Source organism: Zalophus californianus, chromosome 11 (genome assembly GCF_009762305.2).
Source record: "Zalophus californianus isolate mZalCal1 chromosome 11, mZalCal1.pri.v2, whole genome shotgun sequence".
In the NCBI taxonomy this organism is placed as follows: domain Eukaryota; kingdom Metazoa; phylum Chordata; class Mammalia; order Carnivora; family Otariidae; genus Zalophus; species Zalophus californianus.
The window spans coordinates 109,686,773-109,704,222 of record NC_045605.1 but is presented as its reverse complement, the minus strand read 5'-3'; the positions used below and the strand labels follow the sequence as shown (position 1 = coordinate 109,704,222).

The window sequence follows — 17,450 nt, the reverse complement described above, 5'->3', positions numbered from 1 at the left end:
GATCAAAGCCGGGCAGAGAATGGGAGCGGGCGGGGGGGGGGGTGGGGGCTGGCGGGCGCAGGGGGAGGGGGCGCGGGCTGCGAGCGCCGGGGAGCGGAGAGGGGCAGAGCCCAAAAGCCATCCCCGAGGCGCCGCGCCTGCCCCGCGGCGGAGTTGTCCCCGAAGCCTGGTTTTCATAGAAATGCAAATCGCCCAAGGCTGCCTTTCTCCCCGCCGGGAAAGAGGGGTGCAGGGGTGTCTGCCCTCCCCGAGTGGGTCCCCCGGGATTTGGGGGGTGGGTGGAGGTGGCTCTGCAGGGGGGGAACAACTGGGGTGGGGGGGACCGCATGGGGGGGGACTCTGGGGCTCGGCGACACCCTATATCCGAGCCGGGAGAATGGGCGCATTTCCGAAAACGCCACGAGGGCACCCACGGGCGGAGAGGCGGCCAAGGGACCTCAGCGTCTACATCTTCTTTCATTTTCATTAACACGTGTAAGTTTCAGGAACCACTTAGCACTCAGGGACGCGAAGCAGAGTCCGCGACCCTGGTGGAGGCTTCGTTCCGGCGTCAGGGGGGGTCGTTGCAAATGCCCGAGGGGGTATCCCTAAGCCATAAAGGGATTTCAGCCTAGCATGTGCTCGCTCAAAAAATAAAATAAATAAAATAAATGCCCGAAAATTCCAGCAGCAGCCCAAGATGGTGGCCAGCATTTCCTTCATCCTGTCCTCCTGCCTGGGGGATCTGCGGGTTGTCTTCCTACCTTGGCCAATACATCCTTTCAGGGATCCCCAATCCCCCCTCAACCCCCCACGCCCATCCCAGCAATTTAAGAACTAGGAAAACGCCCTGAATGGAAGGCTACAAAATAGTGGTCTCTGTCCTGACTTATTTTTTAATTAAAAAAAAAAAATAAATCGCTGGAAATATTAGTCGCTTCTCTTGCCTGTGACAAGACCACCGGAAGCTTCCTAATTGGTTTTTTGGGGGTGTGGACATCTCTGCACCTTTACAATTAGCCCGGGGCTGCATTCGTGAGCCTGTGGGGGGGGGGGATGGCAGGGGCTGGCAGAAATTAGAACAATTGTTAAGTTAAAGAAATGGGTGTATTGATCTGCTTTTAAACAAAATCTAGATATATTAGTGGTTATACGAGAGGGAACGCAATGTTATCGCTATCTTAAGAGCCATATAAAAGAATATAAAAAAGTGGCTTTTTAAAAATTTTTGTTCAGATTTAGTCTTTTTGGTGCCTTTTTTTTTTAAATAAAAGGACATTTTGCCAAATCTTAAGTTTTTTTGAGAAGTTTTCACACTACTTGCTCCCAACTAAGAAAACTGTTCATTTACTTCCCTCTGAATATAGTTTAGTGTCATCAAACCGCCGTATCCCCTAACATTAAAGGCTCAAAGAAAACGGATGAAAAAGCCCCCTCCCCTTCGCAAGGGTGCACGCAGTGAGACAAAACACCCCCCTCTCAGGGCTGAATCTTCGCGTTCCCCTCCCCCGCCGGGAATTAGGGTTACTAATATTCCGGGTCCAGGAGGGTAATTACCCCCGGCTCACGCCTCGGAAGCGGTGGGTGGCCCGAGCAGGGAGCGCCCACCGCCTTGTCCCCCTCCCCGGGCACCCACGGCCGCGTCGGCCCCGGGCACGCCGGTGCCTCGCAGTCGCAGCAGCCCGCGCACGAGGGCGGCCCGGCTGCTTTTTCATTCATAAAATCCCAACCGGGCGGCTGCCCCGATGATTTATGGGGCTGCGCGCTATTACCGGGCGGCTGCTGCCCCGCGGGGCGAGGGGTCCGAGCCCCGCGGGCGCCCCGGCCCGGCCCGAGGAGGCCGGCGACGGCGAGGGGCAGCGGGTCATAAAGAGGCTCGCCCACTACGGCAAAACGGGCTCCGGGTCCAGGAGGGAGCTTCCCCCTAACCCAGGAGAAAGACAGAGGAAACTGGAATTAGCATGAGCCAATGGGGGCGCGGCGCTGTTACTAGGCGGACCGGGCAGATCTCAACTAGGAACTTCGTTGATTTCCCCGCTCAGGGACGGGCGCAAAAGTGCAAGCCCGGCCGACGAGCGTGAAGAGCCGTCCAGGAACCCGCGGGGGAGGCGCAAGAATTTGGGGCCTGGCGGGGAGCGCGAGTGGCCCAGCCCCCACCCCGGGGCGCCCAGATACGCGTCCCTGGAGCTATAGAGGGGTCCGCCAGCCCTGGGCCCTTGAGGGCGGCTGCTTCTAGGAGAGCCGAGGACGCGTTTTTATTTTAATTTTTTTCCCCAAAGAGAATAGCAACTCTTAACAACTTTTCTGTTGCAGTTTTAATCTTGCACTGCCTTTTAAAAACCCACCACGAGGCAGGAACTGCGAGTTCTGGGCTCGTTTAAAGTGCTCTGCTATTATTTCTCGGTGACTATTCGGAGACAAAGGGCCAGCGACCCGATAGGGAAGGCACTACGTTGGCTGGAAAAAAAATCCAAAAGTCACTTAAATCACCTTGCCGCTTTCCTTGACGCCCACCCGCCCGCAGGGGAGACTGCGGCGGGCCCGAGCGGATCTCCGGCCCCGAGAGGGCGAATTCCGCGGCAGGCGCGTTTGCCACCGTCCCTGGCTGTGGGAACCTTCATTCAGGCGGGGGAAGGGAGCGCGTTCATTCAGGAACCGGCCCGCCGCGGCGCCGACCCCTGCACGCACTGCGGCTGCGCGCCGCCCAGAGCAGCGCTTTGGGGAGGGGGCGTAGGGCCCGGTGGAGATCTACTTCTGGCCGACCTCCCGCAGCCGCCCACCCTACACGGGACCGAAGGGGGCGCACCCAGGTGGGGTCACCTGCAGCGGCATATACCTGGCGGCGACTTGAAAGGACTAAACCCTTAAGTCGCTCAGGAAAATGCTTCCGAATGCAGGCCGCGGGGTACCGGGGCAGTGGGGACCCCCTTCCCCCACCCTGGTCACCTCCGAAGCTCCTAGAGGTGCACGCGCTGCAGCAGCTCCGCCAGGGCTACACGGTGCGGACTCTTGGCGCTCCAAAGCTGCTGGGAGCGCCGGGACGAACTCTGGATCCGGCACCCACCTAGGACAGCCACACGCTGGGAGCAGGGGCAGCCGCACCTCCCACCGTCCCAAGCCACGGACTTGTTTCCGCCCCTGATCAATTAATTTTTGCCACACACAGACCAACCCCCTCCCCGAGCCCCAGTCGTCGGTCTGGCAGGATGCGGGGACGGGACACTCCTCCCCCAGGTCTGAAGGCCGTGAGCAAGGTGTGCCCGGAGTTAAAAAGCAAACCCCAACAGGTGGTGCGGGGGGGGGGGGGGGGCGGCGGCTCACAACGCCTCCGGTTTCCCTAGGGAGAAGGTGCACTCTTAAGGGTGAAAGCATCTTAACTCCTTGAACTTCGTCCCTCAAAAAGCATCGCCTGGTGCCCTGAGCAATATGAAACCCCCAAATTCGCTAGGAATTCCTTGGCCTCTTGACTCAGGCCCCTGGCCCGTCTCTAGCCAAGTGCCGCGGAGCGGGCGCCCCGACTGAGCAGGTAACCACCTCCAACCGAAGCAAAGAGATCGGTCGGGGGGCGGGGGTAATGACCTGGGAGCCCAAGTCCCATCCGCTTCTCCCTTGGCCAAGCTGGGCTGCGGCCTACCCGAGGCGGAGCAGACCCCGCCCCTGGCGAGCGCGCGGAGCACCCCTACGGAGACTCGCGGGGGGGTGGGGTGGGGTGGGGTGGGGTGGGGTGGGGTGGGGTGGGGTGGGGGAGGGGCTCGGTACCCAGCCGGCCGGGCTCGCTGGAGCCGGACCTTCTTGGAGGAGGACCAGTGCTAAGACCTGTGGGCTCCCGCAATGTTCTCTGCCCCCCCTCCCGGTGAGGGCTCGACGCCCCCTCATTCGCCTGGAGGATTGGTCACTGGCTCCCCATCCCTGCGCTTTCCCAGAGACCGTGTTCGGGATGTGACCACATCCTCGTGCCTGTTTCTTTGTGCCCTTGGAATGCCCGAGAGCGAAAGCGTTTCCACGCTTCGCTTTGGCCTTGGGGGTGGGTGGAGGGATGGCCGAGGTCTTTATTATGGGGAACCTCCGAGTTCTGGGGCTCCAGACACTTGCCAAGAGGGGAAAAGGAAAGGAAATTCTTTTCCAGGTGCAGGGAGAGGGGTTGCATACCCGACGCCCTACACCCCTGCTCTTGGGTTCCCTGGCCTCGTGCGGTCGGGGCTGGTGGCGGCGGTCACGGGATTGGACCCTTTGGGGAGTTCTGGGCGTGCGGAGTGCGAGGAGCCCGATGGGCCGCGCTCTGTCCCCAAACGCCGCCACGGTGCTTGCGCGGGGCTCGACCTACTCCTGCGAGTCTCGGGAGATCGGGGGGGGGGGGGGTCCGATTGAGGAGAGATGGGAGGCGAGGGCGCGCGCCGCGGGAACCGGGGCCTTGGCTCCGGAGCAGCGCGGGGCCGCGCTGCGCATTCCGCACATTCCCGCCCGGCCTCGGTTCCGCCGCCACGTGGTTGCTCTGCGCGCCGCGCTTACCGTAAGTCTTGGAGAACGCGCGCACCCGCCGCTCCGGAGCGCGTGCGGACCTCCCAGGGTGCGGGACGGGGAGGCATGTATAGATTGTTTTTTTGTTTTTTAAACGCAATAAGGAGAGTTGTCCTGCTGGAGTAATGACATTGATTTGTGAAGGCAGACAGGAAGAGTCTCGGGCCCTGTTGGTTATTTGTAATTGGGTGACTGTCCATTTGAGGAACAGGAGTGACCATTATGCATTCCCAGCGGTGACAGAGCTCAGAAGAGGAGCTGCAGCTTCTGATCGTTTTCTTCTACTTTTCCTTATTATTCAAAAGCAGTGGGCAGCACAGCCCAATGCCCTGCACAGTTGGGAAGCCCAATCTGGGAAGTGCTTAGCCCATAGGAAAAGACCCAATAAGCTGGCTACAACTATTTTTTTGGTAAAGTCCTGAAGGGTCTTTTTCTGAAGATTGGTTCAAGATAAAGAGTTGAGCACATCCCGGGATCCTGAGCAGCTGACCTTAACCAACAGGATGCTTGCCTCTACCTCTGGGTCCCACTGGCGCCCACAGGACCCCCGCTAGGCCGAGGTCCCCCAGGCTGGGAAGCGTGGGAGGAATTCCAAAAGCTGTCCAGATATTGCCACCTCTCCCAAACCTTGAGTGGACAGAGGGCTCACCCCGCAATCTCCGAAGCAGGGATGGGTGGGAAGGGGGGAGGAAAAGGCTACTGGAAACAGGTTAGTCCAGCAGCACTCCCCCCTGCCCCTTGAGACATGACCATTTGCTCAGAATCTGGGCTACTGCAGGGTTGGAGAGCAAGCCTCCACTCACGGACCCATCCTCATTCCTCACTTCTCCTGCAAGGTACCCCACCCCCAAGCTCATGGCTGTCATGCATTTAATCTTCAAAACAAACCCCAAGAACACACTTGGTGGGTGGGGAAACTGAGGCATCTTATCCAGGCTCACACTGCTGGCGACTGTGATGTCCTGCTGTCTAAGCCCTTAGGCTGTACCTCCCTCAGTGTTCATGGACACTGTCAGAACCATTTCAGGGCCCTTTGATGCTGATGAGGATAATAATCTACTTTTTCAAGAATTCCTGCAAAACCAAGCCATTTTTTCAAGATGTCAGGGAGTTTGCAACCATATTTCTGAAACTGTCAAGAGTATCACCTACAGACCTGCCTCTGCCAGGAGCTGTACGGTCTCTGGTGAATCTTTGTCTTCATCTGTAAAATGGGGTATGACTTCACTCTTCCCAAGGCCACGGAGCAGAGTAATTAAGGTAATATGTGTGAAGCAGTTAGCAGGAAGGCCTGGTGTATGTCAAGTCCTGTTCAGTGTATTCATTCATGTATTTGTTCTTGTGCAGAATGAAGTTCCATGTGATGCACCGTGTATGTGGACTTGATTAAGCATTTCAGTTTCTATCCAGAAAGAGGATTTTAAAAAAATGGCTTTCTAGTCTATAAACTTGCTTTTATTTGCTGACTTCTCCTGAGCTGTCTGTGGACATGAGATTTAAATCCTAGAGTGCATTTTCAAATTAAAAAAAAAAAAAAGTTGAACCACATTAAGCTTCGCTTCTTCCTTCTTACCCTGGAAAAGGAGTAAAAAGGTTTATATATAAAATAAATACACTGGGGCGCCTGCGTGGCTCAGTTGGTTGAGCATCAGAGTCTTGATTTTGGCTCAGGTCATGATCTCAGGGTCGTAAGATCCAGCAGCCCATCGGGGCTCCATGCTGAGCATGGAGTCTGCTTGAGATTCTCTCTCTCCCTCTCCTGCTGCCCCTCCCCTATCCACGCGCACGTGCCCTCTCTCTCCAAAAAAAAAAAAAAAAAAAAAAAGTTAAGCACATTAATTAAGGGCACAAGTATCAATGCAAGGAGGGGGGACAGATATAAAAGTGGGGGGTTTCTTCTGGGTCCAAGAGAGCCGCTACCCTACGGTGCTGCTCAGGTCTTTGGATGAACAGAGCTTGTGCTTGTCTTCCTGCCACATATAAGGAGCCACTCTGTACTCAAGGGCAAGGGGGAAAGGCAGTCCCAAGTGAAACTGGCCAAAGGTGTGGGTCAATGACATGGCTGGAAGAGAGGCACAAGTCTCAGGAAGCCATGAACCTGACCGTGGGAGCCCGTGGCCAGGGCACAGCCTGGCCTCCAGGTCTTGCTGCAGTGAGGGGAAGGTGGGGAGGGTGGGGAGGGCCGGCTTAAATGTTTAGCTGTGGTTGGAGCCTCGTGGGGAGAGAGGGCTCTGGGACCCGCCAGCCTGAAGGTGGAGTCTCTACCCCCGAGGTACGGATGGGGCAGGGGGCCTGACTCATGGGGGCACCTGGGCCTCCACATGACTTGGGAGCCCATAGGGAGACCTGGAGAGGCTGAAGGACAGGCTCCTAAGCCCTTGGGGGGTAAGCATCGCGATTAGGACCCCGAGCTGAGTCCTAAGTAAAGAACTCGGTATTATATCCAGCCCCGATGGCCACAGGAGATTTACCAATACCAGAGAGAAGGGGTGAAGCGGAGTGGGCCAGCCGAGTGCTCACCCTCCACCTGGAGCCTGAACCCCTCCTCGGGCCTGATGAGACCCTGTGACAAAGGACCACGTGTGGGGGGCGGGGCTTAAAATGACAGATATTTGTTCTGTTACGGTCTGTAGGTCAGAGTCCAAAATCGAGATGTAGGACTGTGCTCCCTCCGGAGGCACTAGGGGGAGGATCCTCCCTGGCTCCTCCAGCTTCTGGGGGCCCTGGGCTTCCCTGGGCTGGTGGACGCACCCCTCCACCCCCTGCCTCTGTCTTCATGTGGCAGCTCCCCTCTGTGTTCTCTCTTCTTCTGACTCTTAAAAGGACACTTGCTATTGGGTTTAGGGCCCACATGGATAACCCAAGATGATTTCATCTCAAGATCCTTCACTTGATTACATCTGCAAGGACCTTTTTTTCTAAATAAGGTCGAATTCACAGGCTCTGGTGGTTAGGAGGTGGACACAGCTTTTTGGAGGACACTGTTCAGCCCCCTAGGGCTAGGGAGAGGGAGAAACTTGGGATGTGCTTTGTAGCAGCTTAGAACAGGCAATCAAATTCCTGTGTTTGGTCTGAGTCAGACCTTATTAGCTGTTTAGGGGCAAGGAGACAGGCCCCAAACACGACGGAGTTATGGTCTCTGTCCTCCAGGGCTTCCCGTGGACACCTGAGAAATAATGCATGGAAAGCTGCTTTTACATGGGAATTCATGGCCAAATTGGCAGGTGCCTTCTGCAAGGTACTCTCATCCTTGTCTTGCTCACTCCTCGCCGGAGGTGGACAGGTGGAAGTCCCGAGCAGTCCGATTGCCACCAGCTTTCTGACGGGGGTGAAGAGAAAGGCTTCACCCAAGAATGAGGAAGCGTAGAGAATGAACAGGCAAAGAGGGAGGAGAGAATGTTCTAGATGTTTGGACAGCACAAGAGAAAACCCTGAAGGGAGACAGTGCAGGGTCTACACTTCCCTCAGTAGCGAAGAGTCTGAACTCTCCCAGGGTTTCACTAGCTCGAAAGCAAAGTGGCTTTGCTTCACTAGCCCTTCCAATCCCAGCTCCTCCATGGCCCATGCACGTGACCTCCCCCTCTCTGAGCCTCCGTTCCCTCACCTGTAAAAGGCACATAATGATAGTGCAGACCTCGCAGGGTCTCCAGAGATTAAACAAATCGGGGGAGCTAAATCCGGCGGGTGCTGCCGTCATTAGCAAAGACCCACCCTGAATCCTGCACCCCGAGGACTTGAGTGGGGTGAGGCACACCACCTTTGTTAGGTCCCAAGCAACTCGCCTTCCCATTTATTTTAAAAATCAAAGGCTTCTATAAGCAGGGTTGATATTCTTCCAGCCAAAGGGGAAACTATATGTGAGGTTTTCCTTTCATTGCCCCGTCCTGGGCGAGGGTCTTTTTCCTCTGTTCCTCTGTGCTCTTGGAGTTGTCGAAAAGCAACCGGTCTCGAATGACCTGTGGTTTCCCAGGTGAGAATCACAGCTGCAAGGGGGAAGCCCCCAAGGGTGGGCTTCACAGTCACTCTGGGGACAGTCCCTTTATCCCCATTTTACAGATGGGGAAGTCGAGGCCAGCAGGGTCCTGTGGCCATGGTGGAGCTGGGATGCCTGCTGGCTCTGACTCTAAAATCGGGGGGTGGGGGGAAGAGGTAAATGACAAAACACCTAGAGATTGCAAGTTTCACTTTGTAAAAAACAGCTTTACTGAGATATAGTTTACATAGCATGTGGTTTCCCCATCTAGAGGCAAGCCAGTGGTTTTCAGTATATTCGCAGAGCTGTGCAACCATCTCCAAGATGTAACTGTAAAACATTTCCATCGCTGCCGAGCGAAGCCCCGTGCCCGCTGGCAGTCAGGCATCTTCTTCCCATTCCCTGGAATCACGCTGTTGTGAGCGCTGGTGAGCGAGGTTTCGTGTGGACGCGTTCTCACGTCCCCTGTGTGGCCGGGCCCATCCTGAGCGAGCCTCCAGCGGTGGGGGAGACGTTGGGGCTTTAGCTCTCTGGGACCCAGGAGGCGCTTTCAGAGAGGATCTCAGCCGTTTCCCGCCTCCTGACTTGCCCTTGTCTGTCCTTCTGTCACAGCCTGTAAAAGGAGAAAATAATCTTAGCCATGCTTCCAGACTCTTTCCCCTTTTCCGTCCTCGCAGGAACCCCAGGGTAGCTGACTAGCCCTGGGACAGAGCCCTTACGGCCACACACCCTCTGCGGTTAGGGAGTTGGGGGTGTGTTGTTCCTGTCGGCCCCCTGATGTGTGTCCTCTACCCCAGCCAAGGGCTGGGCTGCCCCAGAGCAGGCAATAAGAGCTGGTACCACGACATCGGAAAGCTAGGGATGTTCTTACACCTCAGTGGGGGTAGGAGCCCAATCTCCTCCTTTCCCTCTAGCATCCCTCACCCACTCGGGGACCTGAGTCTCCTCTTTTGCCAAGGGGGGCAGCTGGAGAAGGTGGTCCCTCCCAGGGCCAGTAGAGGATTAGAGCGAACCTGCCATGTGCCTGTGTCCCCGTTCCTGGGGCTTCTGCTCAGAACAGGCACCATCCCTGCTCCAAAGGAGCCTGCCTTCCAGCAGGACAGGTGGACATGCCCCCCGGGCTCCCCGGCGCTGAGTCCTGTAACAGGGCAATGGCTGATGGCTGGGAGCAGGACCCCCCCCCCCCGCCCCCCGCCAGGAACCCGCTGCAGGCTGTTGACAGGTGTATTATCCAGTGCTCCGTAACAAAGGAATGTGACAGTCAGCATCAAACAAGCAGCGTGTCCCTCATGCAGTGTTTGCTTGACGGTGGTAACTTTGTCTGAAGTCAAGGGAATGTGCAAGTGTGGGTCTGTTTCTGTTCCGTCCCACTGCGCTAGGGTTAGGGTTTAGGGTTTTCAGTCTGAGGTCACAGGGTCTGGTGACGGGGTCTGGGCCATGGCAGTCATGCTGCAGAGTCTGGTGGGAGCGGCCCAGGGGCCTCCTGAGGCAGGATGCGGGGCGTGGTGTGGTTGTGTTTCAGGCTGTCTTACCTCCCTTATTTTTGCTGTTTTCTCTGTCTAGGTTTTCTTTCCTACTTAAATCCACCAATGCTGGGTCGTGGCCTTAAAACGCACGGGCACGTGGCAGAGTTGTGGGCTGTGAGTTTGATGTACAAAGGTCAGTTGCTTTTCTATATCCCAGCAGTGAACAAGTGGAATTTGAGATTAAAAACACAATCCCACTTACATTAGTGCCCCCAAAAGTGAAATACTTAGGGGTAAGTCTAATAAGACACGTATGGAAGATCTACTTGGCGAAAAGTCCCAAACTCTGATGCGTGAAATGAGAGAACTAAAGAAATGAACAGAGATTCACGTCCATGCATGGGCAGACGCCTCAGTGTCCAGATGCTGGCTCTCCCCAGCGTGGTCTGCAGATCCGGTGCAGTGACCATCCAAGTCCCAGCGAGTTATCTTGCGGATGCTGACAAACGGATTCTGTAGTTTGTCTGCAGGCAGAAGACCCAGAATAGCCAACACAATACTGAAGGAGAACCAAGCTGGAACACGGACATCACTCAACGTCAAGATACTCTAAAGCCACATCCTAGAGCCGAGCCCCCGGTTACTCTAACGGTCACGGGGCTCTGGGTGTGACTGCTCCCTTCCCCCACCCGCCTTGCCTGACACATTCGAGGACTCTCCCTCGTGATGCCACTCCGTGCTCAGGTGCCCTCAAAGGCTCTTCAAGGCCTGCTGAAGACATCCTGCAATCACGGCTCAGCATTCCCGGACCATGTGCCTGAGTCAGCTTCTCCCTTGCCTCCCACTCACCTCCCACTCATCCCTGTAAAACGGCGTTACATGCCCACCGCCCCCCTATTTCTGCCCTTGACCTTCAGCTGCCCCGTGCAGTGGTGTCCCCTGTCCCCAAGTGCATCGCACCTTGGCCTTCAAAGCAAGACTCTTCCACACGCCTGCTCTGTGCTCAGCTACACCACCTATCAGCTCCCATTGCGGGCACCTCTCACTCTGCTGGTTGCTTTGGGTAGGACTCATGTCCTACAGAGTGACCACCCTGTCGCCTCCCACCACCCTCCCAGCCTTCCCAGGAGCTCGTGGACAGGAGAGACCCCACGTGGCTGGCCTCCCAGGGAAGACCTCTCTTGGGAGTCTTTGGAGTTTGGAAAACCAGCTCTGAGCTCTGACACAGAGGTGGGCTGTGGGACCGGGGCCGGGGCCGGCGCGGGGGGGTGGGGTCTGTCTGCGAAGGCAGCTCTTGGAAGTCAGGAAAGCACAGAGGCTCCTCCTGCCAAGGGGCCCCACACCGGAGCACCGGGGCCACCAGAGAGCCCACTCGCAGTGCCCGCCGGCCGCCGGGGGGGAGGGGCAGCCAGCCTCTGGCCAGCGCTGTCAGCACGGGTATTTGGTGTTGTAGACTCGGGTTTTCGATGCACACAGCCTCCCTCCTCAAAAGAATAGGGAGAGGAAAATTACAGGGAGACTGCCCAGGAACTTTGCAAAATTGGGAAAATGGGCGTGCTCCCCGTAGCAGAGCGCGTTGGCCCATCCCCTCGACCTTGATTAAGGGGAACTGGTGTTTGTGGGGGCGTTCAGCAAGAGGCCTCTGATGGCGAGACAATTTTGTGGCTTCGGCCTGTAATTTGGATTCGAGGGCTCAGGCACCGTTAATGTGATAAACTTGCAAACCTCCGCCTGCGACCAGACTTAGAGCGCAGCCCACTCAGACAGCCATCCATCCCCGCCAGCGGGGCAAACGCTCTGCTCCAGAGTCCACGCACGGCCAGGGAGGCTGGGCCCTTTCATGGCCGCCTTTGAAAATCTGGAAATACAAGTCACTGGTCTTGTGTATCACCTAATTCTAAATGCACACTGCTGTCGACTTTCATTTTTGCTAGACATTGGTGTTTGAGATTATCTGCGTCCTAGGCAGGACGGGAACTCTCCCTACCTTACCCTGGGGTCCTGCACCCTGTAGGGGCTTTGCACAGGTATATTGGACCAAGGAATGAAGGAATCAGCAGAGCTGAGGGTGAAAAAGACCCGTTTTGGGCTTGAAGAGAGAGTGGTGGCTACAGGCCAGTCCAGGTCGGGCATTTGCCCCAAGAGATCTCCCTGACTGTTAGGGTCATTTGAATGTCACTGGGAACACATGGGCTCTTTCTGGCTAGTGACCACTTCAAAATGTTTCTCTTGCTTCCTAAATCACCAAGGTCAGGCTGCTGAGTGTGTGTGTGTGTGTGTGTGTGTGTGTGTGTGTGTGTGTGAGAGAGAGAGAGAGAGACAGAGAGAGAGAAATGTTGCAGGGGGAATTGGGAGGAGGGAGGAAATGGTTGGGGAGGGAGAGGAAGAAGGTGGGGTGGGGTGGAGAAATCAATATCCAGCCGTGGGTCCCCACCCTCGCTCTGTCCCTGCAGGCTCCCTTGAGCCTGCATTCACCCCCGTTGCCCTCGAGAACATCCATCATCCGTTGGCATCTGTTTAGTCTCTGATGCTCTGGTTTTTATACCTGTGTGTCTCTGGTTCAGCCCCCCGCTGCCTTACGATGGGACCAATGTGGGGTGAATTCCCTGCTGCCCTCCTTTGGGCTGGGAGAAGATCAAAAATATTTAAGCAGGAATGCTTCCTAGGAAACAGAAGGCAAACGAGCCAGCAGCACAGGAGACTGAAAAAGACACAAGTGAGTTTATTTGGTGCAAATTTCTGGTCCCGACTCACAGTCAGATCTAATCAGGGGTTGGTTGGTTAGCTGAGCTGACACCATCGATGGGGAACTAGGCTCCTCTTCTTCCCCTTCCTAAAGGTTAACAAAGATACGCGAAAATCTAATGCTAAGTATACTTTCCGGTTTGACTTCGGCGGGGCATGTGATTTTTGATAAGATCTCTGGTTTTCCCAATCAAACAGGGACCCTGCGCAATGGCAACAGGGAAACAGGGCTCCGGTGAATGACCACAGCTCCATCTCCTCCTGTCCAACTCTGCAGAACGACTTCAAGAAGAAGTGGAAAAAGCCTGCTTAGCTACCTGGCCAATGAGAGAGGACTTAGCCTCAAAGGATTCTTACTAAATACAGCTGAATTGGGTAAGCCTTCCTACGCTGGGGTAAATTCAGGTGGTTTCAAAGTTTTGCTCTTATAAATAACATCTTTATACAAAACACTTCTTATACTCAGTCTGACTCCCAGCAGCCTTGTGCTCCACGAGATATCAGTAGTTATCATAAAAGGATTCTGAGGCCAAATCCATTGGGTAAAGGCTACCTGCTCTTGGAGATTCTCAGGGCACGTTCCACGTAAAGACACTGAGAAGTCCTGCAGTACAAAGCCATGCTTGCCTATGACCAGAGCGCTCTTTTTGTGTCACATCTACTGACAACCTGGGGCAGGGTTCCAAAAAGTTTACTTGGGAAACAGTACCTTGGATCATATTTTTGAAAGTCATATAAGAGAGTATAAATAGCTTGTCTTTTCTCCTCAGTAGGACGAAAAGTGCAGTCAGAGGACTTGCCAGACAGAAGCAGATTATGGCAGGCACCACCAGCACGTGGAGGGGCACGGTTTTCCCGCCACTCCCCCCACGCAGGGTCCCGCCACTTGGTTTCTTTTTGGCTGGATTAAAAGCCCAAATAATGACACTTCCATATTTGGTGTTTTATTTCTTTAATTGTTTGGTGTTTTATTTCTTTAATTGCTAGCAAAGAAGCTTTGCATTTTCCCGTGTGCCTATTTGTTTTCTGAATTTTCTGGTGTAGACATTGTATTTTCTTCTTCGATCACTTGTTAAGTTGAAGCTGGATATTGATTTCGTATATTTTATAGTGATTGTTTCTTCATAGACCTGGAGAGTTAGCCATATTTATTTATGTTTATTACTTACTTTCCACACGCCTGTTGCTCTTTTTACATTTTATCACCCATATGGTTATGTAAGAAGTTAATTTTTTTTTTTTTTACATATTCAAGCCTCTCCATCTTGTCTCCAATGAGATGCTCCCCACCCCCTTTCCTTTGGTCAGAATTCATCTCCTTTGCATGGATGGGAAAATGCTATTCTGTTTTCTTCTTGCTTGTTAAAGCAAATCTGAAAAAATAAAACATGTGTTTTCCCAACATACAAGTAATACACGTTTCTAATGGAAAATAAAAATAAGAAAAAATAAGGTACAAAAAAACCCACCTGCAATCTCACCACCCAGATCCATTGGTAATATTTTTGTAGCTCTTTCCAGACTTTTCTTGTGTTTATATACACGTTTACAAATCATTCGAACTTTAATTTCTTCAAGCGAGCACACCCGTGTGCGTGCACACACACTTCTCCCTCTGCAGTCCTTCCTTCTGACTGCTTCAAGAGGAATTTCAGAATTTCAAGGGCAATTTTAGAATTTCACTGTGAATTTATCATATTCCTAAAAGTACCAGTAAAAAAAGCTCTGGGCTTTACTCAATCTGATGGTGTGCAGGGAAACTGGCTTTTAGGGAAGAAAAGCCCCGATTTGTGGCTTTTGCTGATCTCTGTGGTGTAGATGCCCCCACTGGGCTGAGCTCAAGCTCTGCATGATGTCACCAAGGGCTTGTGAATTTCCTGGATTTTTAGCCATCAGCTCGCACCTGTTGACAGGGACCCCCTCGTTACCGTTACTATGCTTCTGCTTCTCATCAGGAGCACCGTAAAGTTCTGCTTTTGTTTTCCGGTTTTCCTCTTATTAGGGTCTTACCATGGCCTTTGAATAAGCGTTTTGTGTTCCCCAAGTAAATGGATACTCAATTATTTGATTTTTAATTGCTCTTGAAATCTCTTTTATGTTACATGTGTATTCTAGTTGTGCGATATTTATGTGAGACGGGGTGGATACACATTTTTTTATGTACCATATCTTCCAGAATTAATTTACTAGCCCTTCTGATGGCTTTCCTAGGTTTATACTCATGACCCCAACAAAACTGACGTTTTTATGCCTTCTATTCCTATATTTAAATGTTCTTTCTTTTTCTTATTAGTTCTCACCAACATTTCCGGCTTTACATTAAAATAGGATCCGTCCCTGGATGGGGCACACTACAGGATGATTTCGATTTTCAGGGCTAATGAATTATTAATTCAGGAATACTGGCTTTTGGTTTTGAAATTCACAATTGTCATCATGTTCAGAATAAAACCTGTCACAGGGATTTTGAAATGGTGAATTTTTTTTCAAATGCCCCTTGACATCTATTGAGATAATTAAATGACATTTTACTGCTTCTCATGCTAATATGATAGATGGTGTTCCTGCTTTATTGCCACTCAGTCTTTGAGATAAACCCTGCTTGCTTGCTGGGGACACTCCTCTTTTTTTTAAGTGCTGAGAGTTTCTGCTTGTGTTTGGAATTTTTTTAAATAAATTTTTTGGTGTGGGGGATGGGCCAAATAGGGGAAGGGGGACTAAGAGGTACAAACTTCCAGTTAAAAAACAAGTAAGTCGCAGGGCTGTAAAGTATAACATAGGGAATACAGTTATGCTATTGTAGATAACGGTGTATGGTCACCACATGGTGACCACGCTTACCATGGCGAGCGTTTGGTAATGCATATAAGTGTCGAATCACTCTGTTGTGCACCTGAAAGAAAATACTATTGTATGTCAGATTCAGTTTAGAAATAAAATAAAATAAAATAGAATAGGGGAGCCTGGGTGGCCCAGTCGGTTAAGCGTCTGCCTTGGGCTCAGGTCATGATCCCAGGGTCCTGGGATCGAGTCCCAGTCGGGCCCCCTGCTCCGCGGGGAGTCTGCTTCTCCCTCTCCCTCTGTGCTGGCTCGCTCTCTATCTCTCTTTCTCTCTCAAATAAATAAATAGATAGGTAAAATTAAAAACAAAAATAAAATAAAGTAAGTGTTTTGTTTAGGAATGACTTTTGATGGCGCAGGCTTTCCATCCACCGCTCACGCAGGCTCCCCTCTTGTTAATGTCTTATGTGACCGTGCGCTCAGCAGAGGTGAGACCTGGCAGTGTTGTTTACTAAAACAACACTAAACACTAAAACACTGTTGTTTACTAAACCCCAGGCTGCATGGGCTCTGGCTGGTTTTCCTACTTGTGTTTGGATTTCTGAGTCTCTGTTTTGTGAATGAGGCTAGTCTACACGTTTTCATTGTTCTTTTCATTTGATCCGAAACTGTTGTGTGGTCCCCCTACAGCGTGCCCCATTTTCATGTGTTTTTACAATCGTTTATGCAATGGAAGAATTATTTATTCCTGGAAGGATATGATCTTCCCTGATTCGGGCAGGTGGGTAAACGTAGGTAGAAGGTTAAGGTGTTGTGATAATAATCTGCGTTCTTGCTCTCCTAGAAGGAATGAGAGCCATCTTTCCCTTCCCTGTCTCTCCTTCCAGAGGCCTTGTGAGTCCTGGAGGTGGGGAGACCGGGGCTTCTCTGCCCCCCCACCCAAGTCTGGGACTCATTTACTCTGGTTTTAGGAAAGGGTTGAAATGGCTCAAGAGCGGGTGAGGCTCAGGTTTGCGTCCGGCGGCTGGACCTGGTCAGCAAGACGGGGGCTTTATTTAAAGGGGGGCATTCTGAGAGTGGAGACAAACCTTGCCCTGTCCCCCTGCACACCCAGGAAAGTGGCAGGCCTCTGACAGGATGGCATTTGAAGGCCAGGGTCGGGGAAGGACAAGGGGGTTTGGGGTGAGACTCAGGTGGTCCACACCTGGCACGGCAGGATGGAGCTCCCTCTCAAACAGCCAGCGAGGGCAGCTCGCAGGTGACCCAGATGGCCCAAAGACCAGCGGCCCCCTCCCCCACCCCAGAGTCGTGTAATCCGACCACCGCAGGTGGACCTGTCCGGCTGGGACTTGGCCCTGGACCCCCACATTCATGGATGGCGCACCCATTAGATACCTGCCCCGGTCCCCTAGTCCAAGGTACAGACCTAACATTTCCGAGATGTCTCCAACGTGTCCAGGCTTCTGACACCTCACCTGCAGCCTCCCCGTCGGGGCGGGTCCTGAGTCTATCCCTCCAGTTGAAGCAAAAACCTTGCGGTCAACCTTGACCTGTGTTTCCACTCACACCCGTGTCCAGCCCATCAGCAAGGCCTTTCAGCTCTGCCGTCCAAATAGGTCTTGACACTGGTGACCCCTCCCACCTCCCCTGCTACTTTCCTGCCCAAGCCGCTGTGGCCTCTGGCATGGGTCTTGGCGATGCACTCCTGCACGGCCCCTCCATCCCTGGGTCAGGCTGCGTCCTGCTGTGGGAATAAAATCTCCAGCCTCAGTGTCAGAGGTAACACAGGCTTCTTGTTTGTTCACCAAGCGGGTCAGCAAGGGGCTCGGCCCAAGGCAATCCCAGGGGCCCAGGCACCACTGTCCCAGGCCAGGCTGGTCACGAGGGAGCACAAGGTGGGGGAATAAGGGGGCACCTCCCTGGCAAAACATGCTCTGGATTTAAAACCTTCCGCTTGGCAGGGTTGCTGGCATTCCACTGGCCTTCAG

General features: G+C 53.4%; 2 long non-coding RNA genes across 3 annotated transcripts; one reads left to right on the top strand and one right to left on the bottom strand.

The window, feature by feature from the left end:
• The first annotated feature begins 10,031 nt into the window (after positions 1-10,031).
• On the top strand, positions 10,032-13,581 carry LOC113914971. Its single transcript, XR_003517558.1, has 3 exons — positions 10,032-10,129; positions 12,880-13,056; positions 13,452-13,581. It is a non-coding gene; the product is annotated as an uncharacterized LOC113914971 (long non-coding RNA).
• LOC113914970 lies at positions 12,657-17,160 on the bottom strand. Of its 2 annotated transcripts, XR_003517557.1 has the most exons (4): positions 16,889-17,160; positions 15,523-15,574; positions 14,151-14,318; positions 13,917-14,054 (listed from the first exon to the last, which is right to left on the bottom strand). It is a non-coding gene; the product is annotated as an uncharacterized LOC113914970 (long non-coding RNA). The 2 variants fall into 2 exon arrangements; XR_003517556.1 differs by lacking the exons at positions 13,917-14,054; positions 14,151-14,318 and adding an exon at positions 12,657-12,769.
• Between the last annotated feature and the right edge of the window lie 290 nt (positions 17,161-17,450).